The sequence below is a fragment of the Platalea leucorodia genome, assembly GCF_965183815.1.
Source record: "Platalea leucorodia genome assembly, chromosome: 1".
Classification (NCBI taxonomy): domain Eukaryota; kingdom Metazoa; phylum Chordata; class Aves; order Pelecaniformes; family Threskiornithidae; genus Platalea; species Platalea leucorodia.
Window position 1 is genome coordinate 98,463,852 of NC_138823.1, and position 18,685 is coordinate 98,482,536.

An 18,685-nucleotide genomic window follows, 5' to 3' on the forward strand; every position below is an offset into this window, starting at 1 on the left:
TTAAACAGTGTCAGTGCCAGAATGTTTATTAGTTTAATATGATTAATGATTGAGGAAAGCCAGTGAAGATTTGGGGGGGGGGGTGGGGTGGTGGAGTGTGGGGGAGGCAACAAAACTTCAACATCGAAAAATAAGACTGTATGTTGTAAATGCACATAAATGTGTTTTTACTGAGAGCACTTACACATACAGTTTATATGTTAAGGTGTGCATTGTGTCACCTCGGCGGGCGTGAGCTGCAGTGGTTTGACCCTGGCTCTCCTCTGATGGGTGGAGTTTGCCGTGGGATCTGCTGTGTTCAGAGAGCCTCGGTATCAAACCCCGCTTGAACCGCACCCCACGACTTGCGGAGCCAAGGCAGAGGTGCCCTGGGGTGAGGTGGCCCCTGCCGCGTTTCCCCAGGGGCGAAGGATGCTGGAGGGTGGGTGGATGTGAGCGGGTGGCAGGCTGGATCGGGCATTTCGGGGGTCAGCGTTGTGGCCCATGGACTGTAGGCTGGGCATGGGTGTCCTGGGTAGCTGGGCTGAGCAGTGAGCAGGGTTTCAACTGGTTTTAGGGCCCTGCAGGGGTCCCCAACAGCAACTGGCTGCTGCTGCTCAGCTCACCAGGCTGCTTTTTGGTAAAGCTGTGGGAGGATGAGTTTTGGGTATCACTCTGCGTAGACTCATAGCATTGCTTCTGTTTATCCGGGTACTCCCAGTTCCTATCTTGGGGCGGTTCTTACAGCTCCAGGGGCCAGAATTTTCTCCTCTAAATTAAAGCTTTGTTTTGGCAGTGTGTTGTCTGTAAGTGTCTGCCCTCCCCACGGCGTTCTCAGTGCTGTGCACTAACCAGTTGACTTTTTAAGCCTGGTGTGCGCTTACAGTGTAAGCGTGGTTCATTGAGTTGGTATCAATAACAGAGAATTGGAGCTATACTGAAGTTTACAAAACAGCGTTGAAATTGATTTTCCGAACTTCACCCCTCTACAGTGTTTTAGCTCATGGGAGTATTTAATCTAATAGCATAACATGAGATCATTTAGGCAGTAGTGCAGCCTTGCAACTCGGTCCTCCCATGCTGTAGCTGCAAACTTGACGGAATATGAATTTAAACGATATGTAATACTGTTTCTATCCGTATCCGTCACAATTCATTTGAACTTCCGTCAGGGTTACTACATGGCACTGCTGAGTAATTAACACAGTATGCATCAGCAGTATGTTCATTTGTCCTATATTTTGTTAGGAACAAATCAGCACCAATAATAGGATGAGCAGCAAGAGCTTCTGCTTTTGGATTCTTACTGCCTGTATTGCAATGACCCAATAACTCATTAGCAATGAGTCTTTTTAAGTTAGTAGAGTTAAATAACTTTAAAATGTTGTGAAAAAGGGCTTCTTTCCTCCTTCTCCTTCCTTTTTCCAGGAGGGAAATTGGAATTCTCTGTGGTGAAAAGCCCACATCTCTGGGTGTGGTGTTGGTGGGGAAGTCCTTACCACACAGTTCGTTGTGACAAGTGCTGGCGTTTCTTCCCAGTTGTGCTGTGTCAGAAGTAGGGACTCTTTAATCATACTTTTTCTTCCTTCTTGTAATTACACAGTTCTGAAGTCCTGCTCCTCTTCTTGGGTTGCAGGCACTGAAATTTTCACTGCTGCTGGTGTGAGTCCTCTCCTGCGTGTCTTGTGTATTGAGCTAATGAGCAAGGAAGGAAAACCAATTAACAGGCTAGTACTCAGACTTTGGTGTACATCATGTCTTTACACTTAGAGTGCAAGTGTTGTAACAGAATTCCCAGATTGGAAGAAAAGCGTTCTGAACAACAACTTCTAGTATGTATTTGTACGACCAGTGCAATGAGATTGTGAATCAATATGGTTTGTGTTATGTAAGCATCGTTTTAGATTAATTTCTGAATGAATAAGTCACATAGTCCTTGGAATATGTGAAAGTGAATGTGATATTTGCACAAAGAAAGAAAACGTGACAGGGAACCCTTCCATTTATACTTAAGCACAGATGGTGCGGTGACAATCATGGGAAGAGCCCAAATTGGCCAGGGTTGCACTAACGTAAGTTCACCATGTGCCCTCTCCCTCTAATGTTCCCTCTCGCTTACTCCTAGAGGTTTTTTCCTTCTTTGTTTTTCATTGCAGATTTATTTATCTTCTCAGCATTTTGCTCACATTGTCAATTTAGCAGTGTTTGTTCAACTCAGACCAGGAGAGGTATTCGATTTTGCAGCTGACATTTATTTACACCTTTTAGTCCATGTGTTATGTTGCCAATCCTCATGAACAGTATCTCACGAGCAATACAACCTGCTAGCTAAGAGATCTTGGAGAAAACCATTTCTTTCTCTGAGACTCTGGTAAAAGGCAGATGGAAGTATACATTGGGCGTTAGGTTATTGCTTTTTCTGGAGCTTACATCAGTTATTTGAGACATAAGAAACTGCATCTGGTTGAAGGTTTTTTTAGTAGTCTACTGCTGTTACTGAAGTGTGTAGCTTTGCTTGTGTGGATGGTTTTGAATGGATGGCTTTGAGCAACCTGATCTACTGAAAGATGGTCCTTGCCCTTGGAATAGGTGATCTTTAAAACATCCCTTCCAACCCAAACCATTCTGTGATTCTGTGGATCTCTAAGAAGTTTTCACTGCTATTTTTCTCCAGTGCAAGGATCTCCTTTGCATAGTCCCAGTCCTTACTCCTTTACTACCAGGAGCAGAGGGTACTGTGTCTTTGAATGTTTTGACAGTCATTGCTTTAGTTCTTGAGTCACGACTTATGTAAGTCTCTTGAGTAGGCTTCAGGTTGCTATTTAGAGGTGATGATACGTTTCTTGTGGAGATACCATGGAGGCACGGAGCTTTAGGCATTGATTGTCTTGCTTTCTTTGTCCTTTTCTCATAATTTTTTGATACTTTTTTGTTTGTATGAATAGTCATGAAAAGCAAAAGGGGAGAAAATGGGTGCTCGGAAAACGTGTGTCCTTAAATGCAGATGTAGGCATATAAATAGTTATATTCAGATTTTAAATTTTGCTGGTTATCAGAGTGGTTAAAAGTGAACAGAAGAATCAGTAGGTATCTCCAGGTGAGTGGCCACTTGGATATGAGAGCATTGCTGTTAAGGTGCTCAAACATGAATGTAGGAAACATAAGTCCAGGTGTTCAGGTTTGAACACTTCATGTAACATTATAAAAAGGAGAGGTGGAAAGAGGAAGAGTTGGGGGGTAAGGAACAAATAATACGGTGGCTTGTGGGGAAGCCTTGGATAGTCAAAAACAGTTACTCTAGGCTTAAAACGTTTTCAGGTTTTAAACATATCAACTCCCTGCACCATTTTATTTGACTTTTTGTCGTAATCTTCAGGCTTCTCTTTCTTTACTTTTCTTTGCAGCTCTGTAAGCTCTCCCCACTAAGGGGGGAAAGCAAGTGAGAGTGAGCGTGACTTAGATTCTCACATTATCAGGAATTGGGGGGGTGGGGGGGTGGGGGGGATTAATTTGTGAATAATACCATCCAAAAAGTTCAGAACCTGCAACCATTCCAGGCTACGAGAGATCCTGTAAAGTTACGTGCCTTGTTCGTGTAAGATGGTCAGAAGGTTATTTTCTTCTTGTCTCTGAAAGAAAACTGACTCCAGACCTACTTGAAATCTTGCGGGATTTGTTAAAAATCATGGGAAATTGGTAACAGAAGTCCAGGGTGAATACAGCAGTTAACTCTAGATAGATGATTGGTTTGGTTCTCTGTCTTCATACTTCTAAACTTATTTTCATTACAATGCTTGTTGTTAGACTTGTAAAATGTCTTTAAAGTCTTCATGAGGTTTCTTGAAATTGTCTGGAGGAAAAATATTAGAATCATGTTCTTCATGAAAATTTTTTAGATTGTTTGCAGTGTGTAAACTGTGTGTATATATATTCATCAGAAGGACAAAACACTTCTCATCTTGAGCATTTTGCTTTGTTCAGTAGATTTCTTGTCAAATAGGGATGTGGATTTGGGACATACTGTGACTTTCTCATGATATTTTATGCTTGTCGTTGTGCACCTGTAGGATACGTCTTTGACTTGAGTGAAGTAACATGTATGGTTGTAGGAGGAGTTATGTTAAGCGTTTCAAGGACTCTGTAATGTACAAACCTGATCTTTTAACATGTGGTTTCTGTCTGTTTACTATGATGGGGGCATTGCTTCTGTGGTACTGGAAAAATTTTCATTTTTTTCATAGTAGTAGTGATCTTTGCTTGCCTTGCTACAAATATGCTGAGTGGGCTTTTCAGGGGTGAGATTTACTGCTTACTTTAGCAAGTTCTGCAAACAATATCTGACTTAATAATTTTGCTTTCTGCTTGTAATTACACGTTACTTCTCTGTGGTAATGCCTTCAGGACTTCTCAGTTCATTATCAACTCTCAGAACATAATTTAAGGAATAATGCGTATCCTGACTGGTCATAACGAGGCTGAAATTCCATCTTGGGCTTCTGGTGTCATCACAGAACCGGGATGGAATTACAGCTTTAATTTATGTACTATGGGGGATACATTATTTATTACTGTGCATTAGAAAATGATTAATCTCTGCTTGTGTTGCAAGGCTGTCCTACTGCTCCGAGTCCCCAGGAAGTGCTGAGACATTGTAGAACTTCTTGTGCGGATTACAGCTTTATGAAGCTGCCAAAAAGACCACTGCATTATTCAAAAACTGCTAGAGGTGACGAAAATTTACGAAGCCGCTATGGGGTTTTTCCTAACTAGTAGAATTCCTACAAGGCTTTAGTTTGCTAAACCTGAGCATCTCCTTACCTTTAGTCCCTTTCAAGTGTTTCATTTCACCTAAAGCCACGCTCAGATAAACAGGTTGAGGAGCACTGTGTTTGAGGACCCTGATTCAGCAAAGCACTTTAACCATAGTCAAACTCCACTGAAGATAACGGAAATTAATCATGTGCTTAATTGGTTTGCTGAATCCGTTCTTTAATTTCTGCTTCTTTGATTGTTCATAAAACTTATTTCTTAGTTTGTCTTCCATGTCCCAAAATTGTGTGTGCATATGTGTGCATGCACGCACATGCATACATCCATGAATACAAGGAAGGTGCACTGGAGCAATATGAACTAATGGAAAACAGCTATAGAATTTATTGATTCTTCCAGTTTTCAATCCAGTGACTTTGTTTTATGAGTTATACTCTGATGACATTCCATTTTTGTAAGCATTTTCACTACTGGGAACGTCAGTAATCAAGTTCTGGTATGTAGTTGCTAGTACTGTGTGACTAGTAATGTCCACAGCTATGGCTGTAATGAATTTGAGTCACAGCATTCCTTCACAGCCAGTTTTCAGTGGAGTTTAGCCTTTCTACCAGAACTGAAGATTTGTCCTTTTTTGTTTTACAGTCTGTGGACATGGGTTTTTACTGAGACCTAGTACCAGCCACTACACCACGCAGCTGTTACCAAGTAACATAACTAATTTGTGCCTCTTGATAAAAAGAATTTGGGATTTGGGTGCATGGCGTTACAATTTTGCATTTGCAACTGCTGTGCCCTGGTTTGGAAAAAAGAGAAAAGAAGAAAAACCCCAAACCCTAAAGATTTGTAGGAATTCTAATTAAAAACCCCTAGCAACATGTCTTCAAAGTACTCAGCACTATGAGATCTGAAGAAAAGAACTAGATATTTGTAAAAGATCACACAGTTACAAATACCTTAAGAAAAGAAGTCACTGATGTAAATTAAGTGAATGCTTTATACTAGTACAAAAGTATTATAAAAAATTAAATACTCCCACTTTCTAAGTTGGCATTTTTATCTAAGGCTCTGATGACATGTATAAACCACTCAAGTTTCAGTCTTGTGGGTTATATTGTCACCAGAAGCTCTGACTAATAATACAGTGAAGTCTTACAAATGACAGTTGGCTATAGTATGACTCTAAATTACTTTTTTTGTTGTTTTATTATTGTCATATGTTTAAGAAAAAAAGTAGAGAGAAAGTCACAGTGCCTACTGACTAATTGGACCTAGTGGGGAAGTGTTATGCTGGATTTAATTTGGGTGGCCATATTATAAATCACAGATGTGGAATCTAAAACCCCGTGACAAAGCTGATAATCCCTGAGGTGTAAGAATCTTGAAGCTGGTGTAGAGAAAGACGTACAAAACACGCCGGCAGCTCTCCCCCACGCAAAATTAAAATGATTGTCATTTTTGCAGGGAACACCACGGGAATCAGAATTAGAGACATCCACCCCTTTTCAGTTTGAGAGCTGGAGAGATGGCTGCAGTTTCTATGCAGTTTCAGCCGCTAGAGCTGTATAAATAGATCCCTGGCGCCGTGCAGATTTGTGCGGGACCAATCGCCGTTCCCTTCTACATCACGAGGAGATGCAGAAGAGCAGCCCTCTGCGGCTACCTGTCTTGTGCCACTCATACTGAACAGTTAGATTGGGACTTCTAAGGGCAGAGAGGCTTGCTCAGATGATGCTCTCCGCTCTGAAGGAGTCAGGCACGAGGCTTATGCAGATTTAGGCTAATATTTTAAAGCCTCATTTGGATCTTAAATGGGACATGCTAGCTTTCTGAATGAGTTGCAGCCTTGGGCGAATCCAGTATCATGTGAATCAAGATAGTATATCACATCAACGGAGAGGAAACCAGCTGTTTAGCATTGTGGCAATTGTTTAATTGTGTTATGATAGATACACGAGACTGGAAATAAATACTGAGCAGCATGAATTTTGTACATACACTGGAATTTCTTACTTCGCTGCAAGTATTATTGCCAGTTTTGTGTAGGGAGGGACTTTGCTCTAAGTGTGATAGGAGAGGTAGAAATGAGGATGAATGTAAAAGTTTAAGGGTAGATTTCTCAAGGTCCTTAAGCTGCCTGTCTCTCCTGGTGGTTGTAGGGCAAATTATGTTGAGCCATCAGAATCCAAGAGAGTTGGATCTTGCTCCTGGCAGCCAAGGGTGACACCCTGGATGTACATTTCTGCACACATGTGAAGGATGAAATCCTCAGTGCTCCTTTGTGTGAGGAGCATAAGCTCAAAAGCAAACTGGAGGAGAAAGGAGAGAAAGAATGCCAGTAGGTTTTAACATAGGAATGGGATCCAATAACTTCTTGGCATAGATGCCCAACTCTGGGAAATGAGTCTTAAGGTAGCATTGTTACACACGTAGGAAAGCGTGCCAGCCGCTCCTTTCTCCTCAAGCGCTTCCCTCTTACCTTGCCTGCAGAGGTAAACTGGAGAGACATGGCTCTGCTCACTCTGCCCGCAGGGTTAGAGCCAGTCCAAGCTTTGTTCCTCAGATCATGAGCTGTTTTATCACCCCAGTTTTCTTTTAAGATCGGTAAAGATGGGGTAGTCTTGTTGTGCTGTGCTGACACTTGGGGCTGGGTTGTGCCTGCCTGGGTGCACTGCATGAGTTTGCGGAGTTGTGTAATTGCAAGTTTACTGTCATACAACGAATGACTGATGGCATAATTTGTATTTTCAAAAATACATAAGCAGCTCAACCTAATCAGGTGGCGTGGTAAATATTTCCAGGAGATAAAAACAAAGTATTAGGGCAGGGAGCGGAGTTATAAACTTCCTTTAATGAGCTGCATATTGTTTGATCATGTTTTTTCATATACATGAGCTTCTGCATGCCAAATTCTAGTAATAACTGGCAGCTACTTCACAGTCCTGGAGAAATAATATTATAAATACTGGAAACAGTCAAAATGAGTGGATGTGTCAGTTTGCCTTTCAGACTGCTGTGACTAACAGGTGATTAGTACAAATAGCAGAAGGCCCATTTATACTCCTCCTTGCTCCTGGAAATACAAAGAGAGGGAGAGCTGGGGGAGCAGAGGGGACATGTTCAGCTCCTCCAGACAGCTAACAGCGGTACCGCTGACTGGTTTGGATCACAGTTTTGGCTGTGCGGGTGTTTAATTTGCAAATCTGAGCAGTCCTGCTCACTTCCTGAAGCCTCTGAAGTTAGGCACATAAATGCTTTGGGGCCTCGTTGGCTCATTCTGGAGAGTTTGCAGCAAAACCTTATGATGCAGGGAAAACCCCCAAATTACAAGTCTTCTCCCGCTTCCAGTGGGTGGCTCATGATGTCGATGGGATATGAAGCGGAGGGAATCTGCGTCCGTTTGTTCATGTGTGCCAGTAATCTTCAATGCTCCAAAAAGATGCCACAAATTAAAATATCTCAACCAGCTGCCATTTGTGTGCAGATCAGCTGCCATTAGTTTTCAAAGACACAAATTTTAAATAGCAAATGTTAATTTAAGGGAGTTTTTAAGATACGTGGAAAGCACTTCTGAAAAAAACACTCAAATGAGAGTGAAGGATTTTTTTTTTTTTTAATTAAACATTTTTCTGTAGTACAAATGTGTCAATGCTAAATGAAAATCACAGTCATTGGAACTTGGGAGAGCAGGGGAACAGTTCACTCTTTCACAGTGATAATGAGAAGATCACGGTAATAACTGTGAAAAGGCCTAGGAAAGTAGTACATTCACAGGTGGATGAAATCTTTCTATAGAGTTTGGATGTCTTTCTGAAAATGCTATGCTGCAAATTTTTGGGCTCGATGCTACTCACTTGTATGCAATGGAAAGATGATTCCCACTACGGAGGGGATTTTAGGCTGAAATTGCATGGCCTGTCGTACGGATTAGCATAACCCTAAAGGAGCATAATGGTCCTTGCTGACTTTCAAAATCTCTTAATTTTTGCTTAAAGCCTTAAGTTGATTGATCTAGTTTATATTACATTTAAATATATACCTGTATGTTGAGGCACGTGCATTTTAGCATAAAATATGGGTCCAGAGACTAGTACAAGGAGGTGTGTTCGTAGCTTTTTAGACATTGCTCTACTTCTTCTAAAGCAATTATGTAAGGATCACTGGCTTTTTTTTAGTAGTATACCAGTTACTGAAAGCGGGATGTTGTCTATTTTGCCCATTTGAAAGAAAGTGGTGCAGTTGGTTTCCTTGCAGACTTTGGTCATCCTGCAGAGGCTGGCTGAAGGGTTACTTTCATTTTCTGCAGGACGGTGGTGATGGGAAAGTTACATGGTGTTGCAGTCGCTAGCTGTAGACGCCAAAGAGAAACCCTAGGTGTAAGATCAAGGAATGTTAGAAGAGACAATATAATGTTAAAATTCACCGTGGTTGGTGCTGGAAAATGAAACTGTTGAGCACTAGCTTTGTCATGACAAATATTTGCAGATTGACAGCAGTTTTGTCTTAGGTCTGAATAAATGCTGGAGAGATTAGACTGCACTGCAGCCCCTGTTAGTACATGCGTGTGTATGTGAAGAGGTACAATATCCTAAATAAATTAGATGTTTGGGTTTTTTTTCTGTTTACAAACTGTTCACCAAAATTGATAAGACATATGTAGCCATATGCAGCATTGTGAATGTTCCATAAACTTAACTTGGCTCCTGACGTTGTCATTATCTATCTTTATATTATGAATCACATTAAGGAAAAATACCTTGTTTCGATCCTCCAGGGGAAAAACCCTTTCTCTGTCTCACCTCTCCCCAAAAACCCCAAACACCTACTTGTCCTGTGTCATCTGAAGCCGATTTCAATCTGTTATCTGTACCTAAATCTACAGATACACTTTTCCTGTCTCGCATAGGAACAAAATGTTGTCCCACTTTCTGTAGTTGCAATTTAGTAATATCACAAACACCTTATACTAGTAAACCTGAATATGTTAAAAGAAATGGAACAGAGGAAAGATTACAATTTAATTCCCCAGAAAATATACCTAATATTATTCATAAGCAGAATGCAATTCGCAGTAAGTAAAAGTAAAGCTGTGTTTCAAACCAGCATAAGTAAAATAAACCTCCCTGGGCAAGACTATGCTTGGATTTGATACTAATGAGTCTTGCAGAAGTGGTACTGCAGTTCCGAATTTTAACATCGGATCCATTTGTTTACCTTTCTTGCCAGTCCAACATAATTTTTCATGGGCCAAGACTGATCTTTTAGTTTGTTTTCTTTCTGGAGCATGCTCTTTCTCTCTGTCTCCCTGCAGTAACATTGGAATCCACTGACCAGCTCCAGCGAAATTTAACAGACTGGTTGAGATCATGAAGTCCTTGAACTCCTGGCAATTTTATGAAACAGGCAGTTGGATATAGGACAAAGACAGAAATTGGTGACCTTTCTGAAGGAAAAGCTTGCCTGTGTTACCACAGATGTGAAAGCACAACAAGGCATGAGCGGTTGCGAGTGCTCCCAGCGCAAGGGTAGCTTTGCTCAGAGCATGTGTCTTACTGTGCATGGGGTCACCTACCCGCAAAAGACAAAGCCACAAGAGACCAGCCTTCATGGACTCCACTGCTTATGGGACTGCTTGGTCTTTTAAGGAGGGAGAATATCCTAACTCCCTTTACTTCTCCCACAGTTTCCTAATAAATGTTGTATTTTTACGTTTCCAGCTTTCCTCTGCTCTAAACCAACAGCACGTTCACTCTTGTTTCCCATGTTCTGCAGGAGGCAAGTGGAGCCCGAGAGAGACAAGCAAAGTGACGTGACCAGGGCTATATGAGAGGCGTAACATGGCGCGGGCCTGTGCAGCTGAGCTGGGAGGTTAGAGCCCAACCCGTGGGACCAGTCACCTTTTCTGTCCTGTGTGTAGAGTCACTAGTGAATGCAGTTTAAACGCACAGATCAGTTATTAAAGATCCTAGACCTTCTCAGGTGGCTCTCGAAAATGCAAGACGAGGAGTTAGGCACCAAGTCTTAAAAATTAACCACATTAGAAACCATGTCTCTGGCTGGTTTAATACATAGAAATAATAATCTTTAAAGGAGGCGAACACAGATCCCCAATGCTTTGAAGAGGGAGACAAGCAGCATGGTAGCAGTTGTGACAGGGCCCAGCTTCCCCTGCTGACTTTGCCCTTCTCATTCATGAAAATGGATAGTGGTGGTGAAGTAAGACTGTGGATTTTACACACACTTCCTCCGCGCTTGAGCTTTCTGCTCGCAGTGAGCTCAGAGTCCTCTCCTGTGTGGAGGGCCGGTGGAAGGCTCGTGAAGGAAGAGAGAAGCTTTCAAGAAGTATTGAGGTACTAGGAAAGCATTTCAGTTGGCCTTGGCCAGGTCCTCAGCACAGTGGTCAATGCCACGCCTGCTCACGGATTTGCTGCCAGGTCCAGAACTGTTTAACAAAAGTTGAACAGATGGAGCAATGAGGTTTAGTTGGTTTCCTGCACTGGGAACGCAAGGAGGTTTCCATCACCAGGTATTTCTTAGCAACTTCCAGTGAAACTCTTGAGCATTATGCTCTTGCTAAGGACAAACAGTTTGTGAGGAAAAGATGCTTTTCCCCTTCCTGATAATGTTTTCAACAAATGTAGTGGATTGTGTAGACAGGTGGCCTCTAGCCAGTGGCCTGCTGACCTCCATGTAGCCTGCAAACCTCCATAGGCTCAGCAGGTACTTCTTAATAGGTGGCAAAAGGTAATGGAGAAAGTTAGACGTCATGTGTCCTGGTTTGGGCTGGGATTGAGTTAATTTTCTTCCTAGTAGCTGATATCGTGCTGTGTTCTGGATTTAGTATGAGAATAATGTTGATAACACACCGATGTTTTAGTTGTTGCTAAGTTGTGCTTACACAAAGTCAAGGACTTTTCAACTTCTCATGCTCTACCGACGGAGAAGGCTGGAGATAGATACACAAAAAGCTGGGAGGGGGCACAGACAGGACAGCTGACCCAAGCTGGCCAAAGGGATATTCCACACCATATGACGTCGTGCTCAGTATATCAACTAGGGGAAAGCTGGTCGGGGGGCTGCTGCTCCGTGACAGGCTGGGCATCAGTCGGCTGGTGGTGAGCAGTTGCTTTTCATTTGCATCACTTGTCTTTCTTGGGTTTTATTTCTCTCACTTTTTGTTATTTCCCTTTTCATTACAATTTTTATTATTATTATTATTATTATTATTATTATTATTATTATTATTATTATTATTTTATTCTTTTATTTCAATTATTAAACTGTTCTTATCTCAACCCATGAGTTTTCTTACTTTTACTCTTCCAATTCTCTCCCCCATCCCACTGGAGATGGGGGAGGGGAGTGAGCAAGTGGCTTGTGTGGTGCTTAGTTGCCAGCTGGGGTTAAACCACGACATCACGTCATAGGATTCTTAGCCTTTCACGCACTGAAAAAAGGTGCGATGACTGTCTTATTACTTGAATTAGTTATGAGAAATGTCAAGATTTTGGGGGTCTTTTTAATGAAATTTGGAAGGAGAACATAAGATCCACTGTGAGGAAAAAATACCAGAGGATATTTGACATAAGCTCAGATGACAACATAGTCACCTTAAAAAAGCGCTACTGCCTAAAATTTTCTGCTGGCTGTTTTTACAACTAATGCCTAAAGTTTATTATTTTTCATGGGGTTTAGTGGGGGAAAGGTAGTACTTTTTTCTGTCTTTTTATCCAGTTTGTTTTATGTTTTCCCTTCTGTAACCATTCTTTGTTATTTTAATGCAAGACGAAGAGAAAATATTTTAAAGAGTAGAAGAACTCGTAAAACTACAGAAATCAGGTTAGTTATTGTAGCTGAAACTAATTTGATCTATTCTCTCTTCTCTACATTGTTCATTCAAGATGCTCTGGCTGCTGTCACTATTATACGGTTGCAATGTTACAGTAGAATATAATAATATCTTATTTGGTGGCATAAAGATGAATGACAGCAGAATATTTGGATTTTATGATTATGCCTACATTAGCAAGTAGTGTGGATCAACTGGAGAGTACCGGTATAGTGAAAAACTTGGTGCTGGGATCCTGAGGTTCACATCAGGCACCTTTCAGGGTTGCTTTTACTTTTGAGCAGTCTCGTGCCGCTAACTGCATGCTCTGCAGAACATGATGCTTCTAGTTTAGTTCCTCCCAAGAGGGATTCAGTTCGTGTGCTCCAGGACCACCCCACAATGCAACCAAAAGCCCAGGCAGGTTATCTGGAGACTTGCTTCAAAATCTCCGTGCCTGATCTGAATAAAAGCAGTAAGGTAGCCGTGCCCTATAGGGACCTTGTGGGATGAAGGGATGGAAAGAAAGGTGTACTTCAGTGATCTGGTCTTGTAGTTGTACCAGTTAGTAAAACACGTTTCATAATTTTTCTTTCTTCATGTTCTTTCTTCCCTTTTCTTCGTAGTTATTACTGAAAGGGGAAGGTTGGTGTGGGTAGGCCTCAAAGAAGGAAGGCTGTTTTGAGAAGTTAGAAAGAAGAAATCTTCTACCGAAAGAAGGATCGTATCTTCTTTAAGGAGCATATACAATGCCAAGTGCACGTTAGATGCTTAACCGGTAATGACCCGTGTCTAGCAGTTTGTGCGTGACTTGCTGACAGGAACGTGTGCCACTGGAGATGGTGCTCATGCCCTTACATTAAAGAGGGTGGTCAGGTACTGCACTGAACTGAGGCTATCGGACATCGTAAGACACTGGCTGGGCATCCTTTATTTAAAGGTGTGTAGGCTCTTTTTGGTGTGTGTCCTTCTCTGTCCTGAGGCAGAGAAGGAACATATGGTGTGGTGAGATGTAATGTCATATTATTGCTAGCATGACTTGGAAAAATATATGATGTTACCTTAGAGAGTAGGTGTGAGAGCCAGTCTGGCAGATGTGACAGTCCTGCTTTCTGGATCTGACAGCTGGCAGCCCAAAGAGCCTACTACCAAACCTGGTACTTGCTGAAGTGCTCATGTTATGATTTGTGCTGAAGAAAAGGAAGTAGAAGTAGAGATGACAGAAGCAGTAGTACAACATTGTTTTTTTTTGGTTTTTTGGTTTTTTGTTTTTTTTTTTTTTTTAAAAAAAGAAAAGTCTGGACAAGTAGACTTACACAAAAGCTTCATCTTTCTCAGTGCCCTGTCTCTCCTTGGTTGAAAGAGTAGATTTGGCTACAAAAGCTGGTTGGCTTTTGTAGCCAACCAGCTCACTGAATCCAGGCAGAGGACAACATTTGCTCCTCAGCCTGGAACATTTTAGTTGCTGGCCAAGCTGCTGGCATAGTCTTGCTGATCTCAAAAAGTAAGACCAAAACTACAGTGGTGTCGAGCTGGTTGTGGCTTAGTCAAATTTGTGTTCTAAAAAAAGCTTATGGGTAGGCTCCAAAGCTTCCTGCAACAAAGGTCGCCACAGGTTTCTGCTGAGGCATATATATATATATATGTATAAGGAATATTAATTGTTCAATCTTTCTATATAGCAGCAAACAACTACATCTCAAAATCCAACCTCATATAGTTAGAAGGTAGGTGAGCTGAGTAAGTATAGCAGAAAGTAATAGGAAAAGATACCAGACTCATTTGTCCCAAAGAACACGAAATTTGTTCTTTTTTCTAGAACCCTTCATTTGAAGAGCCCAGAATGTATCTGGACATTGCAAATCATGCCATACTTCATTTTCTTAACATCTCTCTCTAAACTAGAAAAGTGCCCTTTAGTAGAGAGACACACTCACCTGTTGCGTTTCATGGGGAAATCATGGAAGTTTTACAAAAGGATATTACCGTCCAGACCGGCTCGGCCAGTGAGAGAGGGTGGGTGGATGGTATCCAGCTCTTCATCCCTCGGCACACTCATTTTTCGGAAGGCGGGAGCCGAGGAGGGTTGCGCCGTGGTGAGCGCCGGCAGTCGTGTGGCAGGGTCGCCTGCCGCGGGGCGAGGCCGCTGGCTCATCGGGCACTCCGTCCCTCTCGGGCCTTCGTGCCGTGCTCGGACGCTGGGACAAGGAGGCACTTCGGAGGGTGCCAGGGAGAGCCCGAGGTCAGCACCTGGTGAGGCTGGGGTGATTACGACTTGGAAAGACCTAACACCCCTCTGAGTAAGCCAGAGAGCGTGGCTCTGCGTCACCTTTTAGTGATAAACGGGCTGCGTCAAGGCACAGGGGCAGTCAGTGAGGGCCGGCAGCCCTAGCTCCAAAAATCACGCGGTAAAGTCACTCTTGGCTGTTAAGAGAGAACTTTATGGTGTTCGTGTTTACGAGCAGAAGGCAAGAAAAAGAGTAAATACCAAGTGGGAACATGTGCCTGAGGGTGCCAGATCCTAGGCAGAGGAAGGGAGGGCAGCAGGCCCGTTTCTGCGAGACTGGGGAGAAGAGTCCCTGCCCCTGTGACAGGAGGTGCGCAGAGAGCCCGCTGCCGCCATTTCTCCATCCTTCGTAGCCAGTCCCAAAATGAAATCGTATTTTAGCAATCCACTTTGCTCTGATCTGGCCTTGGCCCCGTCCCATCACGTGTGATAGCACCATGGCGGTGTTGTCCAGGCTTTGATGTGGACAAGCCTGCCCAAATCCAAAAAATAGGAGCCGAATCTTTCTCTGTAGTTTGTCCTGGGGTTTCGTTTCATTTCTTCACTTGATTCTTTGTTTCCACTGCCATGGTTTTTCATCAGTTTTGATCAGTCAAGTCATGCTAACGTAGCAAATGTACAAGCTGACTAGAATGGAAAATCAGCTCAGTCTATTCAGCTCCATCGGCCTTTTGAGAGCGGCACCACTGCGAAATGAAGGAAGGCTGAGGGAAAAGAGGGGTCCCACAGGTGGCATTTTATCGGGCTGCTACTCTTGTGATATTTGAGGTTTTCTTAAGGTCCCAGACTGCCAAGGCAAGGGGTATTGTCTATCTTGGTTTTCACTGAAAAGCAAAATACTTCTGCCTTCTGAGTGCAGACCAGCACAGCACCTGTGGCGTTCTTGTGGGCTCCAAAGCCAGAAGGCAGAGAAAACAACCCTGTGATTTTTGTCCAGTCTCGTAGCTTTTGAGGGATGTACTGCATTTTGGGGAGATGTGTGCTGATCAACCATCGTTTAATTCTTGGGGGTTAGCAGTACAGCACGCTGCAGGTGTGATATGCTGCTGTTTTCAGGGGACCCTGGCTGAATTCAGCTTCTTTGCAGCTGGCAGGGTTAACACTGCGTGTATGGGAGGAGGAAGGGGGATTTGTACTTCAGAGTGAGCCTTCATTTTGCTCTGCTGGGGGCTAGAGAAGCCAAGCCCTGCCTCATTTATTGCACCGGGAAGAATGAGAGAGCTGAAAAAATACTCCTTTAATTTGTTTGACACTGCATTCATTTCTCTAGAAGGGGAAGAGTGGAGTAGTTGAATGCTGGGAGGAATGTGCTTAATTCAGGACTGTCCTTCCTCCCTAACTCGAGCCCAGACACTACGGAAAAAAATCAAGACATTTAGAAATGGGCTGTCAAGTTTACTTGCATGTAATTTTGCAAAGTCCAGCATATCTGACTGTTGAGTGAGGCTTTGTATGTATGACTGAATAGTTCTGTATTAAGAGTTCACAGTGGTTTTTGATACTATTCAGGTTACTGAGCAAATACCATAAATGCACAGAGGTGTAAGCCATGAGTGGGCAGTGACTGCAGGAAGAGCACACGTGCATATGGCAGGCCTGCCGCTGCTTTCTGATCGTGAAATTTGGTTCACAGTATCATGATGGGGGGGGGAAGAGGGCAGAACCAGTTTAAAGTATTTTTGTTACACTGAATTTTTATTGTTTCATCATCTGCTGTATAAATTGTTACCCTTTTTTTAGAAAATAAAAAAATTTCCTCTGTCACAGTTAAATCTCTCTTCATTTGGCAAACCCTTATTTGCTGCTCCTGTTTCTGTAAGGATCAGATGGGTAATGGAAGCTGTACAGCAAATTAATGTATGCTACTCAAGATAGTAAAATGCAGGGCTACAATAGGCCCTTTTTTCAGCAGCTGTAAAGCTGTTGTGTGACTACAGTGAATCCATTCAGTTTCCCCCACGCTTGCTGGGAGCACCCAGGAGAAGGGAGTCGTACTAGTGAAATGACTATCCAGCAAAACAGTCTGAGGGACATGCTGATGACTCACTTCTTGTTTTGGTTCACAGGGTCTTTTTCTGTGGACGTGAAGTTTCAGCCTCACATGAGCTGAGAGATCTATAACTTTGTCTGCACTACCAGATTATCCACTAAATCAGCATGGGTGTTGTGTTCAGTGCATCAGCCCTCTGAGATGGGGGAATACCATTATCTTTGCTGTAGAGGAAGGGGAAACTGAGGCATGGGAAAATTGGGGTTAAGTGACAATGTGCCTTAGGAGCCAAGCTCTCATACTTTAGTTGCACTGTAGAAGCTCAAGTGTCATTCAGAGCTATTTCAGCCCTTCAGGAAGTGTCACATAGCATTCGCCCATAGGTCATGCAAAAAGCCTGGAGGATAGCTAGGAGTCTGTCCATCAGACAGCACTATTTGTCTCTTTAAACAGAGCATTAAAAAATGTAAGTATGTAAGTGAGAACAGGAGGATTTTATGCTGATTTTGATCTTAAAATAGAGTCCCCAGCCACCTTGTATTTGAGTCGGGGAAAAAAATAAGAGGCAGAACCTAGTTGATTCAGCAGGGTGACACTCTGTAAAATAATCCCTTTAACACTTTTTCTTTAATTTAAGAATGGTTTCTAGGTGGCATGAGTCATGGTCAGAGTGTCCTCATTTCACTCTGAACTTCCAGCCTTCTCTGGATTTGTGTCGCAGCTTTAGAGGGCTTTGTCCCCTCCCTGCAAGTCTGTAGGCTTGGCTGTTGCAACCTTTACTCACGTTGAGTGAGAGCAGGCTCCTTGAAGCAAGCAGCAACACCACGTAAGCAAGAACCAGCATGGTGGAGTGGGGGAGCAGGATAGTTCAAATGGAGTATTTTGGATTTGTTCCTACCATAAGCAGCTTCGGGGAGCGGTGAAGTGGGTGCGGCCTCTGTGCAGGTGTCAAGGGAAGCCCACTTTCCCCCTTTTTTGTGTGTTGGTCTTTGCTCTGAGTTTTGGGTGGTTTTCTCCAGGGGTGTCTGTGGGAATAAACTGTGATGTAGAAAGCTGTACTCTTTGAATTTCTGACCGCTTTTGGAAAGGTGGTATTTTCTGAAGTACGTACAGCCACAGAAGGCTGTGGATAACGTCTCCGTTTCTTAATTAAAAGCAATGGAAAATATTATTCAGAGCTGAATGTCTGTCCTAGCTGAGGAAGAAAACCAAAGCGATCTGGCTTGCATGCACGCAAGGTCAAATCCTCCTCTTTGTCAAGGTGTGAAAGTTTGTTGGCTTCAATGGGGATAGTCACAGGTGTAGCCCCTGGGAATGGTTTGTCTTTCAGGCTTTTTACAGAGCAAGAATGAATATAGTTGTTGGCCCTAAAGATTGTTTGTAGAGAAATAACTGGGATGCCTGTAATCCGGAGGGGCCATGCAAATGCAAGACAGTGCTCTCAGAGGGAAAGTGAACTCTGCACTGGCTGGCAGCGTTTGCTTCTCATAGCCAGGGGATTTTCCTGCTGACAGAGCCTGGTTTGGAGGTTTACATACCCAGCCAGCTCCTGGCCTGCCTTGCTGCAGGTACAGGCGAGGGAGGAGGGCGAAACAGAGGGCGGTGAGAAAGCGTTCTGGTAGCAGCACTCGCTGAAAATTCAAAACCCTTCAGCCCTTTTTTGGTGGTGGTGGAGAATGTCAAAATTGATTGTATTAGAGACCTGCCAGTTTCTCTTACTCATTTGCTTCATTGCTCCTCCTCCCTTCCTTCCTCTCTCATCAGCTGGGCTGGGTTTTGTAGTGCTAACGCTGCATTGCTTCTCCATGCACGGCTACTACTTCCCCCACGCCGC

The 18,685-nt window shown here is 43.0% G+C and overlaps 1 protein-coding gene across 8 annotated transcripts in view; it reads left to right on the forward strand.

Moving 5' to 3' along the window:
• ATXN1 (ataxin 1) overlaps positions 1-18,685 on the forward strand; it is a 221,985-nt gene that overhangs the window by 43,465 nt on the left and 159,835 nt on the right. For 2 of the 8 annotated variants that reach the window (XM_082328802.1, XM_082328803.1), the window contains one exon: positions 10,519-10,614. The exons of the other annotated variants lie outside the window; for them this stretch is intronic. The gene's annotated coding sequence lies outside the window, so the exon portion shown is untranslated. The remainder of the gene's footprint in view (positions 1-10,518; positions 10,615-18,685) is intronic. 8 annotated transcript variants of the gene reach the window in all.